The sequence below is a fragment of the Anguilla rostrata genome, chromosome 9 (assembly GCF_018555375.3).
Source record: "Anguilla rostrata isolate EN2019 chromosome 9, ASM1855537v3, whole genome shotgun sequence".
Classification (NCBI taxonomy): Eukaryota; Metazoa; Chordata; class Actinopteri; order Anguilliformes; family Anguillidae; genus Anguilla; species Anguilla rostrata.
The window spans coordinates 24,771,281-24,782,638 of NC_057941.1; positions in this window are offsets into that span (position 1 = coordinate 24,771,281).

An 11,358-nucleotide genomic window follows, 5' to 3' on the forward strand; every position below is an offset into this window, starting at 1 on the left:
CGTGCCCCCCTTGCTCCCCACCCAAGGTTGTTGAGTTGGGTGTATGTTCACATTCACTTTTAATGCGATACTCAGAGGGCATGGTGTTTCATTTGAGCCTTGCCCAACACAATGCACAAAACATTGCTTTTGAGATAAAGCAGTATTCTCTATTGAGCACTTATTAAAATCATGAATTTCTTAAAGCTCCCACAACACACTTTGGCCACTTTTACCAGCATGTGTTACCTTAGAGAAAATAATTATGCTGCATTTCCTGCTAAATATCAACTTACTTTTTTACTCAGGTATTACAGATGATATTGATATATTGATGTATTTAACTATTAAGTAATTACTATGAAGAGGGCTGCTAAAACAACTCTCTCTCTCTGAGCCAGAGATAATAAGACTCAGGTGACGTGTGAAAGCAAACAGCCTCATTAGTGTAGTCTTCACAATTGATGGAATGTATGGACAAACACAATATCAATTATTACAGGGTATTAATTTTGTGTTCAAATTGTCAAATAAAAGGAGTTGAATCAATCTGGACACTCCCACTGTTCTCTGGAGAGTTCAGATGAATTTCAGTAATATGAGAGCAGGATCTCAACCGTTTTGAAAAGCAATGAAACCAAGCAGGTAAAGGTAAACCTGAAAAGAGCAGGACAGCAATGGACTGACCAGCGCCCCCTTTTCAAGCTCCACAAAGCAAAGAGCCACAACACCAAGGGCGTTAATGCATGTACTGAAAAGCATAATGCAAAGCACTGAGAATGATGATCCTCCTAGATTATGTGTGTGTGTGTGTGTGTGTATGTTTGTGTGTGGGTGTGTGTGTCTATAAATGAGTATGTGCATAGTGTGCACAATCAGTCTAACATTACTGTAACTGCAATTAGATATTTTCATTTCATATATATAAATGAAGCTGTCTTATTCTCACTCATTATACGTGTTTATTTAATTTTTTACTATAAATGACAAATAAACACTAGTTGCAGTTCAGTAAATAATCCCACAGTGATAATGACTTTTATTGCAAATTGAAGTGCGTAATTAAATACGCAGTGTTCAGTATTTCTTAAATTGTACTGAGATTTATGGTTCAGACTCTTGCTCAAGATACAAGCTCAACTGGATAGCACTGTGTTCCCTGCATTGCATAAGAGCAGTTACTAAGACAGGAAGTTGCTGTAACCAGTACACGTTTTTATCGTCTTCTGATAAATTAAAGGTTGCGCTGCCGTTAAACAACATGGCATGGGTGTTGTGTTGTACAGGGTGACAAGACCCCACAGCAGTACATTTTCACCATACACTACTGCCACTGCTAGGAATATATTTCAGTATTTTTGTCCCAGTTACATGACATCAGCTAAATATGCTAGTGAACCTGGCAGGATGTGCGGCACAGTCTGCAAAGCGGCTGAATCTCGAGGCACATATGATTCCTTCTGCATGGGCGGTGGTGTGATCCCTGCCATGGCACCTTCTGAACTGTGATCCTTTCTCTATCTGTCACCACCCCTGATTCCTCCCTGCCTGTATAAAGTAAAAATACAAAAGGAGGGCAAAATGTCTACTCTCCTTTTCAAAAGAAATAAAATAAATATATGACATTTCAAGTAAGCGTTACTCAAAAATTGAATTGCCCAGTACCTATTTTGCAAGATTGTGCTATCCTTCAGTTATTTGCAAGAGCTGTCTTTCAACAGCTTATTACAAGAAAAAAACAGTCAATTTATTGAAGAGGAAGTGATCTACAATCTAAGGGCTGCCGGGTGGCTCATCGTATTAACGCAATTTTCTCCTGCATGGATGGGCCCCACGTCCTGCTATCGAATCCAGACTGAGCCAGCACCAATTGTGGATGGCAGCCCCACAGAGCGATGTATTGTGTTTTTCCATACATTCTATCAACTGTGAAGGCTATACTAATGAGGCTGTTTGCTTTCACACGTCACCTGAGTCTTATTATCTCTGGCTCAGAGAGAGAGAGTTGTTTTAGCAGCCCTCTTCATAGTAATTACTTAATAGTTAAATACATCAATATATCAATATCATCTGTAATTCTTCTGTGTCATCGCCCAGGGATGGGAGGGTTTCAGTCAGCTAGGATGACAGTGTCATTGTGTACTTTCAACCCCTGCTCACCGATCAGGCCCTGCAAGTTTGTCAGCTGCACACAAAGCGTCTCCCTCTGATACATGTCTTAGCCAAGTGACCAAAACCGGGCTGCGTTTTTTGAAGCTCACTTCCTTGCCTTATTCAGAGACATTGCTCACTAGCACCAACACGGGTGGCTCTAGTGTAGGTGTTTCAACTTGTTTTAATGTAAGTCAATGGCAACAATACCATCAAAAAACAAAGTCAATTATTTTTTTTCCACAAGAAACATTAGTCGCAATAGGTGTTTTTTCTGAGTCTAATGACTCCCCATATGCTGATTTGTTAAGTTATTGTGGTATTCAGACAATCTAGTAATATTTTATGGACGAATCAGGGACAGTTTGTGTCACTACCTAGTCACTGTATCTAACAAGCGTAGTGGACGACTGAACTTCAAGTTCCTACTGTGCAGTCTCTGGCTCCAGTTTGTACAACATGGCATCACCCACAAACTACACTTCCCGGACTTCAAAACTCTTTTCACCAAGCCCATGGAGAGTCAATGGGTAACGTCACGGTGCCTTTGTCCATGTCTTTCTACATTCTATGGTCTTAGCAAGCCGAACTTGCAAACTGCACTGTGATAAGAAGTGGTGGCTAACATCACATGCTGGCACTCTCCAAACAATAAGGGGCGGCAATGAGCGCTGCAGCATGAGCATGACTGGGCATTCCAAACTGGGGGAGAAAAAAGGGCAAAAACATAAAAAATAAAAAAGAATCCATGTGTTTCAGAATAAATTACATTCCTAATTAATATATACCAAATGAAAATGTGGACTCTGCCTGATTCGCTGAAAAGAGAAAGATGGACCTGTTGACCTTTGTACAAACTAAAGATTGTTGATCAAAGTTCTGTTGTAGTGCAGTTTAAGAGTATAGAATGGAATATTACCTGTAAGGATTTGTTCCAGTTGGACTGCTGTAAAGGTGATGTGGACTAAGTAGCAGTGGTTAACTGTCACTCGGTCAAATGGAACCCACAGTGGGGATTCTCACACTGGAGAATTCACTCCCGTGGCTGGCAGTTTTTTTTTTTTTATCTCTCTTTCCTTTCTATGTCCCCCTGTCTTTCCTCCTCATCCTTCTTTCTGTATTTCTCTCCTTTCTCTTAACCTATCTTTCTCACACACTCTCTTCTCGCCATCATTTTTTCCTTTTTAAATCTTCCTATCCATTTTTATTTCACCTCTATCTTCCTTGTTCATTCTCTGTTGTTCACTGTCAGTCTCTCTCTCTCTCTCTCTCTCTCTCTCTGGCCTAAAGCAGGAAGTCTGTAGGAAGTGACCCTGTTCCCCTCACTCAGCAACACAGCAGCATGACACCGCATGGCCTCCAGTGGGCCGGGAGTGGAAATGTCCCCTCAGCAGGGGGCTGGGAGGCTGTGACGGTCCCCCTCACTGGAATGGACCTTTCTGCGTCAGCACCTAAACACAGCCCCCTGGCTGCCTTCCCAGCCAGGTCCTCCCCGGTCCCTCGTCCTCAACCCACCGTTCTCGCCAGATCCAAGCAGTGCACCACTCCTGTCTGAAGATGCATGGTCATGACTGTGATTAATGATCAGTGGAGGAAAGAAATCCACGGCACAAAGGAAAATATTTGCACAAAGAGTGCTTGTGGCATTCCACCAGTAGCAAGGAGAACACAAAGGAACATGTATCCGGAAAAGGTCTCTAAGACCTCTCAGTTGCATTATGATTTGATTATTTTACATTTATTTGGCAGATGCCTCTATCCAAAGCAACGTACAATAAGTGCATATCGAAGGTCATTGGAACAACTACAAAACACAGGTTCGATAAGGTACAATACCCATTATGTAACAGTTATCCATAGCCATGAACACATTAAGTCCAGTTCACGCAGTAAGCATAGACTAGGACTTAAAGTTATGGTAAGTCTAATTACGAGGTATGATGATGAGCTGCAACATCAAGACAACGATATAAGTACAATGTAAGTGCTAGATAGAGAAACAAGTGTAACATGAAAGTGCTAGGAGAACAAGATAGAAGGATATAAGTGATAAGAGCGATCCTAGGTTGGGAGTGCCCTGCAGAGTAGTGATGTTGATTTTCTTATTGACATAGACTATAATTCACACTCTGGCCTGATCACCTGCCAACAAGTGTTAATGTGCTGCCAGCAACAGCACCATCTACTGACAGTACAGGGGAGAGACCTCCTGCCACTTACATGCTTCTGTGAATCACTCGCTGTTGTAGATTTACAGTAAAGATTATTCACATATGCGTAGCGACAGCCGGGCTTAATGCATTTCTTGTAGGACAGTGCAAGGACCCAGCATCTTTCAGTGATTTGACTGACATTTTTACTGTATGTATTCTGTGGTGTGATGAGTGCAGAGGGAACCAGACAAATAACAATGAACCAAAATAAATCGCTGTTTTCTGGATTTCAATCTTCTCTTTTTTCAGCTTTACTGACGTTGCAGTACCAAAACCCACAAGGTAAAGACAGCTCACAGGGGAGAATTTTTTGACGAGGCTTTGATAAAATCCATTTTCTAGTGCCTCCTGTCTACTGCATGTTTATTATAGGGTCCAAGGACGGTTCCAAAAAAATGGCTGTTAGAACACTTGTGCCATTGATTACAATTGGACCCAAACAAGAAAGTTACTTAAAGACTTACTGCTAATGAACATTCGTGTAAGTGCCTGCTTCAGGGCTCTTGGCACAAATATGAAGGAAAGAACTTTCAATTTAAACAAAATGTAAAGCACCTGATTCACTGCTGTGGTTATAGCTGTTTTTATTTCTACTATTTCCCTTCAGAGGTAGGACTATTGAAAGAAAAAAGAGCAAGAGCAGATCCTGTTCAATACCTGTTATTACATTTCTGGGCCTCAGTGGCAAAGCATTGTGCTGAAAACTCTGTCAGTTAGTGAATTTGTCAGTTGATCAGTTACTGAGACAGCCATGAACACTAGCATTTGTAAAGCTACTCCTTCCAGTCAATGTAAAATAGAGCTTTCAGATGGGTCCATTTCATTAGCTCAGCTAAGCTTTGAAAAAACAATTGAAATGTACACCAGACAGTGGAATTGAATGAAAACATGTTACTTATTGAAGGGTGATCTTTCACGGTGTTGGAACACTGCACATGGCTTTCTTATTGTCTTTCACAATGGGAAAACCCCACTAATTCTGGAAGCATTATACTGTCCATGACAGGAAATATTCATAGACACTGCATGCCTGTGGGTTCTCACTACCTGCAGACAGTTTTCACTCAACTTTGTGACCAGATTTAGTCTTTTTATTAAAAAAAAACACTTCTTGCCCCACATGATATTGTGCAGTAACAACACATTTTGAGACTATTTCATTCTGTAGGCATACAATCCCTTTTTCAAGACTGCACTTTAGCATGCAATCAAATGAAAGCTCCAAGTGTCTGTAAAATTAAGCTGTGTTTGCCATCCAGGATAAAATTTTAACCAGCTGGACAAGATGCTTTCCAGCCTTTGGAATCTGACAAAAGAGCTTCACATTAATAAAGATAAATTAATACCACAAATTATACAACATACATTTTAAAATCATATATTTTACACACTCTAAAAATACTGATTCCTTCAGTAGTATGTTCTTGGCATCTTTCATTTAGAATTAAAAAATACTTGTGTCTTCTAATGGTCTGATAATAGCACATTTCACTCTATCAAACAATAATGTTTCAGTCATCAACATAGCAACAGCTTTGATATTAAATTGTTAAATTATTTTTTTCTATAGTTATCACAAAATTCTAAGATTGAATGTTCTGATCAAATTGTATATTAATTTTCAGTTGCTTTTCACTGTGCTAACTTAAAATTTCTCATTGTAATTTCATTAGTGTGTTCAGGTAACTTAAAAAACTTCTCATTGAATTCTTAGATATATTACTTCCTCTTTTTTTGGAGAAAATCAGATTTTCCCCAACTACATTTGTTGCAAGATTCCTGGGTGAATTTAGCTAATCAAACCTGCTCCTGTTCCAATGGCCATTTGAGAGCTCAGTGATTATCATCCTATTAGCCTTGGAGAGCCAGCCAGATAGAGCTGGTTTCAGGCTAAACTATTTAATTACCATTAAATATTCGCCTCTCTCGAGGGGCTGAGTGAGTAATGAGCTGGACTGTCGGAAGCTGTACCTGTTTGCATTTCTATCCAGCATAAAATCTGCTGAATTTGAATTAATTGAATAAATAAATCTAATGGAAAGGAAAGGACTCATAAAAACGTACACACACACACACACACACACACACATTATCTTTTTTAAAAATCAATGAAACAATTTTCAAAAAATGTCCCTGACTAGCCCCCTGTTGATTTGTGAGTGGAAGCAGCTACCAACGTCTCAGATGGTGGTCTGACTGTGGGCATCCCTGTAGAGTGCTGGGTGGTAATGAGAGGAAACCAAACCATCATCTTGCTGAATGCAGTCTGCCTGCCCTCCAGCCCTCATTATCCGCAATTTAGCCACAATAAACACATCTCACTGGTTAATCTCCAACACCTAACTCTTCAGTGCAGAAAAGATACAAAAAAAGTCTAATGTTTTTCAAGGCAGATCGTTCCTCCTTCGAGGAGCTAAGACCATGCTCTCCCGTAAAGATGACCACGTTTGACAGGAGCAAGTAAGAGAGAAACTATGAGCCTGATGTTAACTGCTAAGGTCACATAAGAGTTGATTTTATTTTCTTAGCGTTGCGGGCTACAGAAGGCAAACCATCCTGCAAATATGCCAGCTATGCTGAAACCAAGGGGACTGGTGAAAGTCCTTTTCCCTTCTGTTTCAACCTAAAGCAGTGAAAAGAGACATTTAAGGATCACTTACATCTAAACACTGCCTAGCAGTATTCTGCAATATTAAGCTTAATTTAGCTGCCACATTCCACGTCCTCGTGTATTATTACATTCATAAAGGAGGGGGAAAACGGCATATGATTTGAATTAATCACCGTGGCCAGACGGTTATATTAAAGATAACATTTTTTTTTCTTAAGTCATAATGGCCTTCTGTTGCTTGATAAAACAGCCAGCCAAAAGCTCCATAACTTCAGGCTTTCCCCTGCATCCCCCGGCAGCGTTCATGTGGTTCCCATTTTAGGACCGTACACTCGGCTACATCAGCGAAACAAATCGGCAAAAGTGACAGGACTCTCAGTATGAGCTGGGGGGTGGGGGAGGGAAGGGAGGGTCACTCTATCAGACTCTGGGGTGTGAGTGTGTTGGTGTGTTGTTACCTCAGTGATGACCCACTCACCGTACATTAGTCTTGAAAACAAAGAGGTCTTAGAGGCTGGAGCACATATCTCTATGTGAGTAATTATACCTGCATGCGGCAGGTCCACCAAATAAAAGGGGGCTACAGGGGGTGATGGCGCCCTTGGTTAGTTATTATGGGTTTGTGTGGTCCAACAATTTCAACAGTGTCTTCCAAATACAGGGCAGACAGCCCAACACAAACCGGCACAGTCTGAAGATGTTTTCACTTCTTAATAGGCGTCACTTTTGTTTACCCACACCATCGGCCTGAGCTGCAATACTGAGGGAGGGTTCATGGTGGATTCCTTGAGGCTATGACTCACCCACTTTAAATAATTCAAAATAAATGAGCTATTTCTTGCCATTTAAAAAAAATGAGTCCCACAATAATTGGTATGGAAATCTAAGAGCAGAAACATACCAAAATGCTCAGCATTAAATCTACTTTATGACATAGCCCAGACTTGATTTACATGTAGAAATGTCTAGACTGTTGGACACATATAAATAGATTTTATGTGTGTCCAATAGGGACCACGTGTACTCTATCAGAGTTTATTTTACATTGAACATTTTGTTGTGAATGATGAAATATCAATGGACGTATACCAGCAAAAACACCTCAGCTTTCTAACCATTTTAACTTACACACACACACACACACACACACACACACCCACATGTGAGAGTGAAACAGGAAGTGGCTGCATGCATGGCAGCTCCTCCACAGGGCACAGGGCCATTGGACCACATGCCGTGCACATTGTGAAGGACGCCGGTGTTGCCCAGGTCCCCACTCGCTGTTCTTCCGCTCCGGCCACTGCTGACCAAAGTCAGCTGACCCCCCCCCCCCCCCCATTTCGCTGCCGTCACATTGGCCCCATGTTTCATCAGGCCAGGCGCTGGCACGTTGGCCCCGTGAGTCACAGCGTGCGGCTGGAGGGGGCGCAGCTGGCCGCACAGGAAATCATCGCCAGAAAGAATGCCAATGGCCAGAAGCGGGAGAAGGGCAGGATCCTGAGACTGTCACGCCAAGACCGTTTCACTCGTTCAGCCAACAGCAAAATACATGAGGAGGTAACTTTTAATCCTGACAACAAAAGAAAGGTAAGACTCTACCTTTCGAGGATTCATGCAAACATAAACTCTTAATTGCTTTGGTAAGACAAAATAATGACATTCATAACTGCTTATTAATATTCATGAGGGCATACCGCCTTGCACAGTCATTCAGGCCTGGACACCATTTTGATGTCCAAAAGAAGGTCACAAAGCACATGGTGTGCTCTAACAATAAATCAGGCTCAGAGACCGCTTACAAGTTTTACTGTAATTAAATTAAATTCTGACTGTTTGTGAATGATTATTCATGAAATTAGCCATATCATCATTTTAAATTAATATTCATCCCTACCCTCTGTCATGCAACATTAAAATAAAATGACTGAAAAAGAGGAAAAACTTCAGGCTAAAACATTTTAAAGGTAGTTAAGTTTGACTGCTCTATTGGCCTTCAACATGCAATTAATTACACATAAAAGGCAGCATTGAACCTCAACACCCACGCTGACACTCCTCAAACGTGTTCAGAATTAATCAATGTATTCTATATATGAATATTCACCAACATGTCTTATCCTTCAGCTCTGATAAGAAGAACATTTTATGGTAGAGTTTAAACAAGAAGCATAACCTCGCTTTTTTTTGGTCTATACTTCTTTCTCGGCTAAGCACTAAAAATTACTAGACTCAACACTGAAAATACAAGGAAGTGTTTGTTTTTTCTTCAGAAAAGCTAAGAGGCAGTCTTTACTGCACGTGGGTGTTTTTATGACCATTTGCAAATGAGTGGAATTTCACAGCCTAAGAGATCCCTCTTATAGTCAACCACACCCACCCCCCCCTCCAAAAAAAATCACTTTGGCTAGCACTGAGTGTGCTGTTAAGTACAACCTGCTTTTTGGGTCCAGAAGCAGCTTAGCTTTGGTCAAACACTGTGCCAGGAACTGAGCACTTAATGTTTTCAGCTGAGCAATACTTAACTAGACACTGCAGACTGTGTGTAGTGCACTTGGATAACTTGGTGGGAGAGCATCACTCATCACGACAGTGGAAACAAACAGTAAAGCTCCAGTCTTTGGCTTCTTCTGAGCCATCACAAATGCTCACTCTGTCCCACAGTGCTGGATTTATAAGCGTGCTGCACACATAAACAAAAAGTATATATTTCCCACACTATAAATTAATTTGAAAATTCAATTGCTGACGTATGAAATTGCTACAGCTATGATGGCTATTAGAGTGACGGAGCTTTGATTTACAAAATGGTGGCAAAATCAGCACCTTTGAAAGCATCACATAAGAAAATTAATTTCACCCATAGCGCAATTACACATGTTATAGGGCTTCGTAAAATTATGAAATATAATTGTAGAGAGAGTGGCATTCCCTCTCAGCTGAGACGAGCATTGAGAGTTCAGCCTTGAGTCACTTTAACGGTAGCACTGGAAACAAGACTCCCCAAATCAAAAGGACAGGCGAGACCCTGACCTCGACACACAGAAGGTGCGAAACGAGCTGTGACCAACAATCGCAAAACCTCCAGAGACAGAGAGAGAGAGAGAGAGAGAGAGAGAGAAGAGAGAGAGCAGTAGAGCCCGAGAGGGAAGCGGCCCGTGTTTCACGAGCGCACCGCGTAAAACATATGCAGGGAGAGGCAGCGGAAGGAGCCAGGGGGGAGCGCGGGAGCGAGGAGGCGATAAGCGGAGGAGGAGGAGAGGAGTACCTGGGTGCGCGGTGGAGACCTGACTTCTCTCCGGCTGCTGCCGAGCGGAGCTCAACATCTGGCCGGCCCTGCCCGCCGCGCGGCTCTGCACACGCACACGCGAGCCCGTGTGTCAGAGCCTCTGTCACTTCTTGGCAGTGGCACGGCCGAGGCTGCTGGGTAACAAATGACTGAAATATCCGACCAGATTTTCTCCACATGCTGGAGCTTGGGGTTGGAAACCGGAGTGAACGTGACCGGACCGCAAGTTTGCCCCAAAAAAACGAAAAAAAAAAACCATATGACGAAAAAGAATAGAGGAAAAAAAACAAGTTCAGAGAATGAGGGGAGAAAAGAGAGACAGGGAAGATTACAGCCTGATCCCAGTGCAAATAAAATTCCGGAATGCTAGATTTTTTGGATGGGGAGGCGAGGGGGGGGGGGGGGCTGGCCTGTACATCAACAGGATTTCGGCACGCGAGGCCACGGATAACTCTGTATCACCGCACCCACTGCTCACGGATCAGACTTTCATTTATTCAGGATCTCCTCATGGGGACCGGTCTGTGTTATTGAATGGCAGCTGTGGCAGAACTGCGGACTGAGAGCATTCACTAGCCCACCCCACCCCCCGCAGCAGTTCTATAAAGACACGCTCTCACACACTGAGGAGGTGAATGAAGTGAAGGTGACGGGGATTTCTAGTTGGAGGTCATGGAGGTCATCATGGCCTTGGGGAAGGGTGCTGTTTTAGAAGCCACACAGGGGACTGTACCCTCCCTTGCTACCCATTAATAGTCCAACATCGTTTCCACTGAGTGTGTAACTGTTTACACCGTAACACACTCACACCACTCAGGCCGGGTAACCCTAGAACCTGGAATAATTGAATACTTAATGTTCAAAAACAATTCTATGAGTGAAACTATATACGCACCAGAAATGCAGAGAGAGGAAACATTCAGGCATGAAAGCTGTAACAAATAGAGAATACTCTGGCAGATCTCACATGCACGTTTATCTTAAACCATTTATCTTAAAGTGCCTTTGGGTCTCCTTAAAATACGTATATTTTAGAAATACACTTAGGACTAAAGATAGTACCCTGAAATATGCGTGCGTCCTACAACTATGGTATATATCAGCAGACACAATACATC